Here is a 15749-nt window from a genome sequence, read left to right as displayed (position 1 = left end):
CTAGAATGTCCCTCTTGGGCCAGAACTGCAAAAGTGGTGTCTTTCAGAATCTGAGGTGTAGCTGAGACGGACAGGAGTTCAGATGGTTTTCCAGTTCCCTCTCGCTGGAAAGGCCCAGAGTAGTTTGTAGGAGTTATGAAAAGTGTCACCACCTGGCAGAGCAGTAGTAGCCAACTTCCCTACAGTCAGCACAGCATTTGCAATGGGCACAGCAATCTGGAGTGGCTTTCATGCAAGATGATTAGGCTCAGTTTCTAAAGCTTGTATATTTAGTTTAGGGCCAGCAAAGGCACATGCTGCTTTCCTGTGATTCAAGGCAGGTCTTGCTTGCAGCTGCCTGGCTGCACTTGATGATTGTTGGGTTCTAAGTGAGACAATCTGTCCCGTCTGTTTGAGATCAGAGCAGGTAAATTGCAGGTTTACTGCAGTCAAGGACCGAGTTTGCCTTTACTAGTAGGGATTTTAAATTATCTTGGCAAACTGCTTGATGCATCTGTGCAGGATGTTAAGACAGAGGTTATAGGTACAGCTGCTGGTGTTAATACTTTGAATTTGGTCTAACTTGGATCTGGAGGGTCTGTGGTCTTAGACTGGTAGGTAGTTTTGGAGTCATCTGCTTTTTCCAGGGAGCCATTGCTGGATAAATTTTGAAAAGCAGCTCCTGTGCTGACAGAATTTAAACCTTGCATAGCAGAAGCCAGGTTAGCAACAGTGGTTTTCAGAAAACGTGGACTGGACTTCATAGTATCTAGATATTCTGTGGCTTTCCTGGGAACAGGCTTAATTGCAGCACAGAATGGACAAGCTCTATTTGGAGGCATATACCTGGGGAAACAGTGACATTTCCACCAGAATGGGTTATCAGTCACACCCCAAACAGTCAGGGAATAGCAGAGCATTTCTTGCCCTGCATTTGCTGCATGTCCAATATGCAGGGGCTTGAAATGAAACTGAATCATTAGGTAACGGTATTTTTAAATTGGGATCTGGCTGGGGCACAACACAGGTTTTAGCAGAAGCAGGATTCAGGCGCCAACATTTTGCACAGTTTCATAATTTGAAAATTTGCTTCTTAGATACTATATTCATTATCTTTTAGCATGTCATCATTGGGTTGATGGCGTTTCTCCCGCTGATTATATACCATGTTTAATGGCACATCTTCAAAGAATTGAACCAAACGCCTCTCAATTGTATAAACGTTGTCCCCACAAAGTATCGGACTGAACTTTAAAATTTTCACCACCTCTTACACATGCAATATGTTGGGCATCCATATCACGATTTTACATTAGTATCGGAAATTTGCAGCAATATCAAACATGTCTCTTCATCATATTTAAATGACACTCCAAATCAGGAGACTCTCATTAATCTTAAGCACCAATCATAGAAATACATATCTTAACAAAATTTCCCGCATCCTTGCCGGCTTCAGTACCTCTTCTCCAACTTCCCGGGAAGTTGGAGAAGATGTTGGTAACATATTGCATGTGTAAGAGGTGGTGAAAATTTTAAAGTTCAGTCTGATACTTTGTGGGGACAACGTTTATACAATTGAGAGGTGTTTGGTTCAATTCTTTGAAGATGTGCCGTTAAACATGGTATATAATCAGCGGGAGAAACGCCATCAACCCAATGATGACATGCTGAAAGATAATGAATATAGTATCTAAGAAGCAAATTTTCAAACATCAGGAGTAACAGCATAAAATACCACAGTGTTTGAAACCATTGAGTTTCCCTGAGGAAGCCTGGTAATTCAGGCGAAACGAGAAATCTCTTCGGAGTATTGTAAATTATATTAGTGGGTTTCTGGTGAATACTGTTTGGTGAATAGGATATACAATAGAAAATTTATGTATCATGTATGTGATCATGAATTAGATAATGTATAAAGTCACATGAGTATATACGCATCAAGGTTTTATGTGTGAATGGTGTGAATGTAGTATGTATGTATGTATAGTGGTTAAGAAATGTATGTGTTGTCTTAATTTTAATTAATTATAGGTGCATAAGACTTCCTCACAAAGTTGGATGTATACAATGTATGTATTAAAATGTTGTACATGTAATAACATTTTGGCATTTTATATTGCCGATGTTCCTCTGTAGTTGTGATTTAGTTTAGAGATTAGACAGAGGTATTGCACGAGTATTGTGTACCTGCTGATTAAAGGAAAGTCAGACTGACCACTTTTGTAAGCTGGAGTAAATATATTCAAGGTAGATACACTGAGGAAATAAATACAAGTTGCTTCTCTGGAGCAGTCAGTAAGTCATGGGGATAGCAGCAGAAAGCATAGGCAAGTTCTATCTTCTGCTCACTTCAAATATATTTGGACTATTGTGCATAACTTTTTGAGTGTTGGAAAAACATTAAATGGTAATCAAATGTCCCTGTTTATGATGGTAGATATTAAGGAAAACCTAATATTCAACTGCTGTTCATTTCTACACTGTCGTTTTTGTGTTTTGCTAAGGAAGTTGCTGATGTATCTCACTGAGATATTAAAGTATGTGATGGGAACCATTTTTTTGAACATGAATGGAGTAATCCACCAGCTGAATGATCTGATTTCCATGCAAATAGAAGCATGTCACATGTAGACTAGTGCAAAATCATAGTCTATGATTGACTATGATTTTGCACTGCAATAATTAAGATGTCGGAGTTCAGCTAAATGATTTGAGATTTTTCCTGTTGGTCCCTCCCAATGAAGCCCCTCTGGTGAAACACTGCCATGTCAGGGGACAGTACTATTATTGAATTGTTTTTGTACTGAAGCATTTTGAATGAAATGGCTACCTGAGGAAATTGCAGTGTATTTTGCAACTTTCAACAGCCTTTACAATTCATCACACGTTCCTCCTGACATTGCTGTTTGAATGTGCAACTTTATTACTCCACAATTTTGTATGTTTGCACATGTAGACTAGTTCAGAAGCTGAAGAGGGAAGCAGGGAAGGAAACAAGCTGAAAACCAGCAGCTCTTCATTCTGTACTCAACCCTTTGTATTGATGAAGTAACAATAGTGCCCAGAAAAGCATTTCTACTTTTATTAAAATAGGCTGACTTATATTACCAGGTGATGTCACCACTAGATTTTGGGTCATAGTTGTTTTACCTCTAGAACGTTATGCTATTAACATATTTTGTAATATATTTCCAACATAAAGTATATCAGGGTGACCTTGACGGCCGCATACCAGTCAGATATAGATGCATACAATTGAGATACTACATACAAATTAGTCTAGTTTGTGGTCTTTGAGATTGAGAGTTGAATACCCCTACCAAATACAGTTTCAACAAAAGTACCAATTGATGTGATCACATATACCTTTGGAGAGGTTCCTTTTATGAGTGTTACTTGATAATTCAGATCACCTGCTCATGTTTACTTCTCAAAGTTCCACCAGGAAAATACTATGCGATTGTTTCTATGCATTCATGGCAGATATCATCCAGAGAGGATTAGAATGCTGGAAAATGCAGAATTAACCTATCAGATTGACTCATTCTGCCTTTTTTGATAGATACATAACTTTCATATCACGTATATTTCCTGGTGTTTAGACTGGGCATTGTCTATGTGAGCACACAATTGACTAGTTTTCTTCTACTGATGTTATAACAGCTTCATATATTACTGCCTGTCACACCTTTGTAACAGCATAGGATGAAATAATGATTTTCACTCAAGAACACTAACTACAATATAAATCACTGACTGATTAACATGTCCTTATTCTTAAAATGTTGAAGTGGAAAATTAAGTTGTTAACGAGATAGAGAATCCATTGTAGGAAATCATCAGTTATGATATTTACCTAATGAATTTAGCAAACATAAATCATGGTGTCTTTCATAGTCTTGAAACACCAGGTGCATATCCTCCATGTTCATTCATCTTTGGTTGCTATAAGAAAAAGACCGCTACTATATTGTCTCGTTAATATTAGAATAATCTTTTGGGCCCAGCATTTTTCCTCCTGCTCCTTTGGGCTTCCAGTTCAATTGGAACTGATGTTGGGATCCAACAATGTGAGCCTTCATTTGCAACTACCCCTAGGATTTTTAAATTGATTTTTTTTATCTCCTTCAACTGACTCAGCCCAGTCCCTGCAGCAACAGTCCTCATCCAGGGACTATGTACTAGGAATTCTCCAGGCCTCTTGCAATCATGGGCTCTAAATTCAGTCACTAGGTGTTGCCCCTGGACAGTGTCTGGAACTCCCTCCTCCCACAAGGGTTGTGAGCACTGCTTCTGCAGCATTCTCAGCCCTAGCTGATGGAAGGAGAAGAAGATCTGATCTAGGAATTGAACCCAGGTCCTCTGCATGGCAGTGTGCAGCACCTCCATGGAGCCACAGGGCTGGCAGAATGATCTTTTCTTGTAAGTATGTTCTTTTTTGACTGGGTAACGAAGGAATTGGATTGAGGAAGAGCGCTCGATGTCATCTACTTAGATTTCAGCAACGCTTTTGATACAGTTCCGCACAGGAGACTGGTGAATAAAACGAGAAGCTTAGGAGTGAGTGCTGAGATGGTGACCTGGATTGCAAACTGGTTGACGGACAGAAGACAATGTGTGATGGTAAATGGAACTCTCTCTGAAGAGAGAGCGGTTTTAAGTGGTGTACTGCAAGGATCTGTGTTGGGACCGGTCCTGTTCAATATCTTTGTGAGCGACATTGCGGACGGGATAGAAGGTAAGATTTGTCTTTTTGTGGACGACACTAAGATCTGCAACAGAGTGGACACGCCGGAAGGAGTGGAGAGAATGAGACGGGATTTAAGGAAACTGGAAGAGTGGTCGAAGATATGGCAGCTGAGATTCAATGCCAAGAAGTGCAAAGTCATGCATATGGGGAGTGGAAATCCGAATGAACTGTATTCGATGGGGGGGGGGAAGGCTGATGTGCACGGAGCAGGAGAGGGACCTAGGGGTTATAGTGTCTAATGATATGAAGTCTGCGAAACAATGCGACAAGGCGATAGCAAAAGCCAGAAGAATGCTGGACTGCATAGAGAGAGGAATATTGAGTAAGAAAAGGGAAGTGATTATCCCCTTGTACAGGTCCTTGGTGAGGCCTCACCTGGAGTACTGTGTTCAGTTCTGGAGACCGTATCTACAAAGAGACAGAGACAAGATGGAGGCGGTCCAGAGAAGGGCGACCAAAAAGGTGGAAGGTCTTCATCAAATGACTTATGAGGAGAGATTGAAGAATCTAAATATGTACACCCTGGAGGAAAGGAGGAGCAGAGGTGATATGATACAGACTTTCAGATACTTGAAAGGTTTTAATGATCCAAAGACAACGACAAACCTTTTCCGTAGGAAAAAAATCAGCAGAACCAGGGGTCACGATTTGAAGCTCCAGGGAGGAAGACTCAGAACCAATGTTAGGAAGTATTTCTTCACGGAGAGGGTGGTAGATGCCTAGAATGCCCTTCCGGAGGAAGTGGTGAAGACCAGAACTGTGAAGGACTTCAAAGGGGCATGGGATAAACACTGTGGATCCATAAAGTCAAGAGGCCGTCAATGAAGAGTGGGTGGCTCGCCAGAATAACGGCTACTGCCTGGAGATAATACCCTTATTCAATAAGGGTATTATCTCCACTATTGCACCCCCTATTGCACCCCCTGTTATATGTAAACCGGCATGATATGATCTTATCATGAATGCCGGTATAGAAAAACCTTAAATAAATAAATAAATAAAATAATAAACATACACATGGTTACTGTGACTCCAACATCGCTCTAAGCTTCAACAGCAAGAGGAAATGTGGAAAAAAGGATTTGCACTCACAAAGCGGGGAGTAGCTGGCTTGTTACGGCGGTTACTACCCCAAACCAAATAAGCCTGATACTTCACTTTCAATGCATATCCAGCATAGCTCTCTGCTTCAACGGCAGGGGAGAAGAAAAAACTGATACTTCACGCATATCCAGCACAGCTCTCTGCTTCAACGGCAGGGGAGAAGAAAAACTGATACTTCACTCATATCCAGCACAGCTCTCTGCTTCAACGGCAGGGGAGAAGAAAAACTGATACTTCACTCATATCCAGCACAGCTCTCTGCTTCAACGGCAGGGGAGAAGAAAAAACTGATACTTCACGCATATCCAGCACAGCTCTCTGCTTCAATGGCAGGGAAGAAGAAAAACTGATACTTCACGCATATCCTCACAGCTCTCTGCTTCAACGGCAGGGGAGAAGAAAAACTGATACTTCACGCATATCCTCACAGCTCTCTGCTTCAATGGCAGGGGAGAAGAAAAACTGATACTTCATGCATATCCAGCACAGCTCTCTGCTTCAACGGCAGGGGAGAAGAAAAACTGATAATTCACGCATATCCAGCATAGTTCTCTGCTTCAACGGCAGGGGAGAAGAAAAACAACCAATAAGGGCTGAATAACATAGTCTGGGTAAAACAAATAAGCATGGGTGTAGCTTGTTTATTGCGGCGGTTACTACCCCTAACTAATCAAGCTTGATATTTCACTTGGATGCAGCTCCATCACTGCTCTCTACATCAATGGTGGGGGTGGAAAGGAAATAGAACCAAAGAGCTAAGAGAAACAGATAAGTATGAGAAAAAAAAATGTGTGAAGCTTGCTGGGCAGACTGGATGGGCCGTTTGGTCTTCTTCTGCCGTCATTTCTATGTTTCTATGTTTCTATGTTAGCCAGTCTTTACTGTTGTATCTTCATGTTGTGGACTTAAGATGAATAAAATGGAAGAATGTTCCCCAGGAGCGGCGCCTACAAGTTCTTGTGTAAAGGTTAATTGCCATTTATCTCTATTGCTTCAGCTCTGATATGCTTAGATACATTGGTCCATCTTTATAGACAATGGGCAGAGAGACAAAAAATCTGCTTGTGGTAAAGATGTTTTTTTTATTGCAGAAAATGATTTCTGTAATAAATATTTTGTGATGTTTCTAGTTTTTTTTTTAATCAAGGTAGTCATAGAAATGGACTATTACACTGATGTTTGTTGAACAAAGACACATAGAATTAAAAGCAATCCACCTGTTTAAAACAAGTAACACAGAAAATGATGGCAGATAAAGACCAAATGATCCATCCAACCTGCTCAGCAAGTTGATTTTGGTAGTAAATATAATGTGTGTGGAGGCTGGAGGATGGAGAAGGGCTCATAGAGGGGGAGTTACAGTATGGCAAGGGGAAATTTAGGGGAAGTGCCCCTCTAAAATGCATTTACATCTAATATGATAGTTTCCTTCCAGTTTAAAAGAAACCTTTTTATGATACATTATCCACACACAGCGCACAGCCACGGGTTAGGAAAATGGACGTTCGTTAATTGAGCGTCCATTTTCCTAACCTGACTGCTGGCGACACTTTAAAAAAAAAAAAAAATTTTTTTATGGTTCTCCTTTTTTCAGTTTCTCCGACTTTATATTGCCACGATATTAAGTCTGAGGAACTACAGAAAAGCAATATTTTCTGCTTTTCTGAAAACTTATAGGGCTCCTCAAGAATTAATGTCTGCTCCGGGGCATGGAGGGGGGTAATAGCTAATAGCCTCATCCAGATGAATTTACATATGATGAGCACTATTAGTTTCACACTGGTTTGGATGCGCATTTTGGAAGTGCTATTCCCCTTATTGCATGAGACATTTTGGACGCACATCTAAAATGTGTGTCCAAGCACTTGTAAAGCCATGCACTCAGCCGAGGCACTGTATTGCATGGGCCTGACTGGGAGCCAGTTTTAAAAACATTATTTTATAACTCCAAATTACTATAGCAATAAATTTAGTGACATAAAAAATATGAAGATATCAATGGTATAAACCTAACTATTATTTGTCTCCTGTAGCACCCTGCAATTTTGACAAAGAGAAACAAACTTTTACTCTTTAGGCAAGTAGGGAAAAATGTCTAGTAAATAAAATATTTAAATAGCTCCAAACCTGTAGCTTCCCCTCCCCCCAAATTAGAGCAAGCTTAACACCCTTCCACAACTACCACCCTGACAAAAACAAAGAGGGAGAAAAAGAACATTTGCAAGAATGCTCTTTGAAGGTATATCAGTCCTATTAGAATAATCTGACATTTTAACAAGGCTAGGGGATATCAGCTTTCCAAGGGCAAGAATGAAATAATAAGACATAAAATAAGGCTGACTCGAGAGGCCTTACTATGGATTATACTGTCTCTCCAAGAGAAAAAGTCAAACTGTATGGCTCTCTAAGGGAAGGATTAAGGACATAGCAATGACATTGACTCTGTAAAAATAGAAGGACTCTATATAATAGGGGTGTCAAACTGCAGTCCTCGACAATGACATTGACTCTGTAAAAATAGAAGGACTCTATATAATAGGGGTGTCAAACTGCAGTCCTCGACAATGACATTGACTCTGTAAAAATAGAAGGACTCTATATATAATAGGGGGTGTCAAACTGCAGTCCTCGACAATGACATTGACTCTGTAAAAATAGAAGGACTCTATATAATAGGGGTGTCAAACTGCAGTCCTCGACAATGACATTGACTCTGTAAAAATAGAAGGACTCTATATAATAGGGGTGTCAAACTGCAGTCCTCGACAATGACATTGACTCTGTAAAAATAGAAGGACTCTATATAATAGGGGTGTCAAACTGCAGTCCTCGACAATGACATTGACTCTGTAAAAATAGAAGGACTCTATATAATAGGGGTGTCAAACTGCAGTCCTCGACAATGACATTGACTCTGTAAAAATAGAAGGACTCTATATAATAGGGGTGTCAAACTGCAGTCCTCGACAATGACATTGACTCTGTAAAAATAGAAGGACTCTATATAATAGGGGTGTCAAACTGCAGTCCTCGACAATGACATTGACTCTGTAAAAATAGAAGGACTCTATATAATAGGGGTGTCAAACTGCAGTCCTCGACAATGACATTGACTCTGTAAAAATAGAAGGACTCTATATAATAGGGATGTCAAACTGCAGTCCTCGACAATGACATTGACTCTGTAAAAATAGAAGGACTCTATATAATAGGGGTGTCAAACTGCAGTCCTCGACAATGACATTGACTCTGTAAAAATAGAAGGACTCTATATAATAGGGGTGTCAAACTGCAGTCCTCGACAATGACATTGACTCTGTAAAAATAGAAGGATTCTATATAATAGGGGTGTCAAACTGCAGTCCTCGAGAGCCGCAAACCAGTCAAGTTTTCAGGATATCCGTCATGAATATGCATGGGATATAGTTGCATATAACTGAGGCAGGGCAAACAAATGTATGCCATATATATTCATTAGAGGTATCCTGAAATCCCTTGAGGATTGCAATTTGACTCCTCAGCTAAATACAGTTCTATGAGGTTACATTGACTGTTCAGTATAAAACAGACTTTTTTATAAGGGTAGAATGAGACTAGCATTACTGAATAGAGACGTTTTTAAAAAAAATAAAAATAGGGTATAATAGACTTTCTAAAGGCTGGCATTAGATTGCTGCCTTCCTAAAGAATAGCTTTAGATTGACTTTCTGAGAAAGAGGGTTAAATAGCATTCAAAGGGAATAAAATAAGATAGATGTTTTAGGGGATGGAGTTAGATTGACTTTCTAAGGAATGGTGTTAGAATGACTGCATCTGGGATAGAGTTGGATAGATTTTGTAGGGGATAGAGTTAGATTGGCTAAGAGATAGGATTATATTAACTATCTAAAGGGCCTAGTTAAATTGACTAAGGGGGCAAAGTTAGATTGACTAAGGGAAAGAGAGAGACTGACTAATGAAATTAGAGTAGTTCTATTTCAAGATTTTAAATTGTGAAGAACAAAGGTCTTGCCATTGGAGAATTCAGAAAAAATGATTATAGTCACCTAATTTAGAGCCAAAGTCCTTTTTGAAGGCCATAAGCATGAAAAAGAGATCTAACGGCTAGAGAAAGCATAGTACTATAAGGGAAAGGCAACTAGACACTCCAGGGAAATGAATAGAATAACCTTATTTGGAATGAGCTTATGGGCTTGTTGTAAAAAAGATAAAGCATAAAACAAATCAAACCCATTGGAGTGCTAAGACAAGTAGTAGAGCATTCCATGAGACAAGACTATATCGGATTAGACAATTTCATAAAGACATTTAGGATGGTAACTCTCTTTCTAAATTAGCCTTCACTTGCTCAGGCTTTTAGTGTTTCTATAAAACTCAATAGTAGCTCTTGTGTTTTGTAATACAATTGTAACTTTATTTTCTTTTATATCCCATTCCTTCATCTTTTCTGCCCAGTTTGATTGTTCACGCTTTTCTAACCTTTGAACTGTTGCTATATTTTTCTGTTATTTTATCCTCTGCTTGCCTGTAGTTCTTTTTTGCCCCAGAAAATGTTGTTCATGTTTTCTTGTGATGTATTCTTTCAACATGCTTTAAGATAGAGGACTCTCTTTTTCTTGCCTGAAGTAAGGCTCACCTTTTGTTATAAATCTACTACCAGTGACAACCAAACTACAGAATTCCATTTCCATTCCTCCAATAGTGTTATATAAACTTTGTTTTTTATTGGCAGCTTCCTAAAAAAATCCACCACAGGGTGCACATCCAAGGAGATGTGAAAGTACTAGTATTAGTGCAGTAAAATTGATAAAGATGTTGCTTTTAGTACTTCCAGTATCTATCAGTTAAAGCAGGGACATAAACTCTGGCCCCACAGAGCAACACACAAGCCTGGTTTTCAGGATAACCAAAATATATAAAGTGACAAATCAGAGTCACTGTAAGAAAATTATTGTTAAAGTTATTGTAGATATCCTCAAAATCAGACTGTTGGAGGATCTTGAGGAATGGAGTCTGACCTCCCTGATTTAAGGAATGTTGGAGAACACTAAATTACCCATAGAGAAACATCAGCTCCTCTGTGAAAGAGCTATTGCTAATGAGAGGCACAGTTTTACAAGCATAACAAACTTAACAAAGATGCAAAAGCATAGAAAGCTGCTTTGGCAGAATACATTTATATAAAGTAGGTTAACATTCCTTCATGATTTTGAGATGTGTTATATTTTACTGAAAAGAAAAATGTGTCCTTACTAATTATAATGAGGTTAAATCCTTATTTGACTGAAAATGTGTGGTAAGTTGAGAGAAAGGTATTAAAGAGGATTTACTGGTTTTTCAAGGGATGTACTACCTACTCACCCAAATCACAGGCAAATGCTATACAGGAACATAGAATGAGGTTTATGATAATTAGCAATAGAATACAATGCAAATTCTTTCAATAGCAAGCTTTAAATAATATTATTTTATTTAAATTCTTTCTCTAATGACCACAGACATAAAATTAATGGCCAGTTCTACTAAGTATTTTGGCTATTGACACAAAATGGAAGAAATCATTTAATTCAATAGGTCTTAAGTATAGTTCTCCTGTAAAATGTCCATGTCCAAACTCAAGCTGAAGGAATGTCTCCAAAACCCCCCCCAAAAAACAACAACCTACAAAACTCAAACAAATGCATATAGAAGTAGATTTTAAAAGTGTTGCTTGTGCAAAAATGGCCCAATACACACATATGTGGACTGCGTGTGAATTTTAAGAAGCTGGGAAGGACATGCATCCAGAATAAGGAGGCAGAAAGGGCACGGCCAAGACTGATATGTGTAACCACAAATTTTGCAAAGGCAATGTGTGTATGTTACCTGGTCCTCATGAGGCACAGGAGTCCTGAACATGGGAGAGAGAGAGAAAGAGCGTCTGTATAGGGTCAGTCTGAACTATATATAGGTTGTACTGTAGAGGGGCACTTTGAATTGGGTTGGGTTTTCGGGAGGTGGGCAGTGTTACAGACACATTCAAAGGTATTCATTGTAAAATTGACATCATTAAAGAATTTTAGTCCTTATAAGCAGTGAAAAGTCTAACAAGAGGAGAAGGTTTGTACATTGCATTTTCTGCTAGCTGCATTGTACAAATCAACTCCTTTTCATCGCCTATAAGGACTAAAATTCCTTAGTGATGTCAATTTTACAATGAATACCTCTAAATGTGTCTGTAACATCGCCCACCCTAACCCCAACCCACCTTCCAAAAATCCACCAAGATGCAAAGTGTCCCTCTACAGTGGGACCTATATATAGTTCAGACTGACCCTATTCAGAGCCTCTCTCTCTCTCTCCCTCCCTCCCTCCCTCCCTCCTTCCTTCCTTCTCCCCACTTGTGCAAGTACATAAGATATGCATGCAAAGGCTGTTGCATATGTGCATCATGAGCATTTTAAAGGCTACGTACGTACTTTATAAAATGAGGCATATCTTTGTTCATGTTTATGAGCGCACATGCGCTTCTTTTAAAATTTACCAGATAGTTTGCAAATGAAAAAGGCAACCATTATCATTTATACTCATGGATACACTAGAATCAAGGCATCTTCTATGTTAAATTATTCGTTCATAATTGAGGATGTGACGCCTATTCAAAAACCAATATAGCTGGATGTTCACCTCCATCTTAAAGAACATATTTAAATATACTGAAATGTCTTTTATTTGTGTATATCTTTTATTTGTGATCAGCATTTGTCATGATTGTAGATTTTGCAGAATACAAAAAACATGAAATAAATAAAAAAGTGGCTTGCTAGTAATCTTATGTTGCAGAAGAGATGATTTTGGATAGTCTGCCCAGTTTAAGAGAGAAAAGAAGTTTCTATGGTTATAAATTTGTTTTGTGTCATGTGGAACTTTGTAATGAGAGAATTGTGTCTGGTGAAGCTATTAGGATTCGTGGGTTTTGTGGACTCTTGGCCTGAGGTGAGGGTTGATACCACCTGTGGGGAGGAGCCCCACAGGTCCTCACCATCGGGAGGCAAGGTCATGTGCAGCAGGAGATGCAGTAGTGAGTAGAAGATCAGAGCGTCCCGCGTTGTAGCCACGTGACTGCAGGAGCTAGTGGAAAGAAGTTTGTGGGGAGTCCCGAGGAGCGGGGTGAGAGACTCAGTTCAGAGGGACCCCACAGTATACAGGCTGGGCTGGAGAGAAAATGCCAGAGCAGGGACCTCAGAGAGAGCGGGGCTAGGCTGGTCCGAGGAGCGGGAGCATGAGGCAGGAAGTTCAGGAGGTATGCTGCAGAGGCAGCCCGAGGGGTGGAGATGCATAGTGAGGAAGGCACTGATGAGATGACGTAAGCTATCCATCCCGTGGAGCGGGAAAGCCCAAGATAAGGCTCCAAGTGATGACATAAGCAACACCAATGAGCAGGGCTGCGCACAATGAAACCTCTAGTAGAGGTACGGAGATACCACCCCAAAGAGCAGGGAGGTATAAATACAGTCTCTGGTGAAGAACGTAAGCACTGCCCTGAGGAGTGGGGAAGCGCAGGCAATCACTGGCGTAAAACGTAGGCACCTCCCCTAGGAGCAGGGAAGCACAGACAGGCACTGATGTAGAACATAGGCCCTGCCCCGAGGAGCAGGGGAACTCAGAGTCGAGTCTCCAAAGTAGTGAGACAGTTCTGAGAGGCAACCCTGAGGAGCAGGGAGTCTGGCAGGTGGAACCTCTGGAAATCGCAGGGCTAGCCTGAGGAGCGGGGAAAGCCTGGAGACCAGGTCTCCGATAGGAGTGCAAGCAGGCCCCCGAGGAGCGGGTATCCGAACCAGAGTCCAGAATCCAAGGTAGAACAGGAACAGTCACCATGGGTCCAAGGAGACAGGAGCAAGCATCAGTAGCGAAGGAACTCGTTGCCAAGTCAGCTAGCAAAGGGCGAAGGCGGTGCTTAAGAACCCTGACCAAGTGATGTCATCAGTCGGGGACACCCCTGAGGTTCCTGTCATAGTGTCTTCAATGGAGGGCCCGGTGGCACGCGCATGGGTCTAGGAAGGCCCGGAATCGGCGTGGGTGGCGGCAGTGTCCTGGCCGCCATGAGGAGCTTTGAGAGAGCTGAGGTATGCGGCGGGAGTGGCTAGCCCCTGCTGCGAGCAAGCCCGGAGAGGAGAGAAGGGCAGCACAAGACGTAAGTTGGGGCGGTCGCAGCCGTCTGCGACCGACGGTCATAACAGAAGCCTTTGAAATTAAGATAAGTACAAAGTGCTTAATTCAAATAGATAAGCTACTAGATAAAGTGTAGGATTCCTCAATGAAATTTCAAGCTTTGTGCTGTTTAATTGGAACCAAAGTATTAAATTTTTAAAAACTTGAAAGCATAAAAGCTTTAAAAATTAAAAAAAGAAATGTCCAGAGAAATCATATTACCATGCTCTATGAAAGAAATGAAAAATTGTGGCATGATATGCTCAGATTATCCCATTACTTTGTCAATGAGATAATGTTTCAAGGATTGCTGAGAAGAGATGGAGGACACCTGTTGAAGAAGGGGCAAAGCATCTTTCACACAGACTGAAAAACCTGCTGAGGAGAGCTTTAAACTGGGATCTTTGGAGATAGGTGAACCAAACCCTAGAGATGGAAAAAAGGGCAATATCTGGAAAGCTATGCAAACAAATGCTCATAGCATGAGAAATAAAGTGCCGGACCTAAAAGCAGTCATGGAAGAAGCTGACTTGGATGTAGAAGCTGACTGTCAGAGGAGACACGGTAAACAGAAAACCGGAATATAGTTATGTATGGGTGTGAAGGGGTATACAGGAGAAAATCCCAGAACACCTTAAATAACTGGCTTCAGAGAACTGGCTCAATCTACCTTAAACCTAATATAGCAGGGAATTCCTGTCCTGGGTAGAGGTCTCAGGGAAAGGTGTATAACTAGCCAGGCCCAAGAGGGCACAGGAGGTCCAGGGGAGAGAAGGAAGCCTAGAGAAAGAGAATACTGCTGAACTGTAAGTTGTACTTCTGTTTTTGTTTTGTGAACTACAAAGAATAGCAGAGCTGCTTTTGTTTGTTTCTTGGCATTAAATAAAGAAGTTTGTGAGAGAATTGCCAGAGTCCATTCTGAATCTGTTCTCTGTCCACTCCAAAGACCGCTTATGTTGCCATGTATAGTATCAGTTCAGGGATTTCTTCAATAAGCCTTGCATATGAAGAAAAACCATATTGTGATGAGTAGCATGGGAATAAGCCCTTACTGCTGTGGCATAGTTGACACCATCTCATAGGCAAACCTATGAGGCATACGCTGACAGCTAGCAAACGTGCCCTGTAGTGGGACAGACTGGAGCTTCACCTATATAAACCACCTCCCCCGCAGGTTGAGCCCTTAGATTCTGGTGGCTGGCAGGACAGGTGGGCCCCTAGAGTGGTAACAAGAGCAAGAGTCCAAGTGCACACCGAGGTCAAGACAGGCAGAAAACTGGAGATACCAGGAGCAGGCCAAGGGTTGGGACAGGTGACAGACAAGCATGGTGAAGTCCAATGCAAGAGGTCAGGTACAGGTGTCAGGCAACCATGGTCAGGCTCAATCCAAGAGGGCAACAACAGGAAACAGTCTAGCATGGTCAGATTCAAGGCAAGAGGACAGTACCAGGAGATCAGGCCAGGGGTGGATGAAGAACATGAAGAGATAATGGACAGAACTGGGAGGAGGAGCAGGGTTAGATGAGACAGACTGAGCAAGGCAAGGCTGGACAAGGAACACAGGAATAGAGGACACTGAAGTACAGGAATGGCTGAACACAGGAGCAACACACACTGCACTAGGCAGGAGACCCGATGCTGAGGGATAGCCAATGAAGTCAACACAAGGCATTGTGGGGGCTCTTCCCACAATGGAGCCCTTTAAATCTATATGCGGCAACAC

Source organism: Rhinatrema bivittatum, chromosome 9 (assembly GCF_901001135.1).
Source record: "Rhinatrema bivittatum chromosome 9, aRhiBiv1.1, whole genome shotgun sequence".
In the NCBI taxonomy this organism is placed as follows: domain Eukaryota; kingdom Metazoa; phylum Chordata; class Amphibia; order Gymnophiona; family Rhinatrematidae; genus Rhinatrema; species Rhinatrema bivittatum.
The sequence above is the reverse complement of the archived record's forward strand: the minus strand, read 5'-3'. Positions refer to the sequence as shown.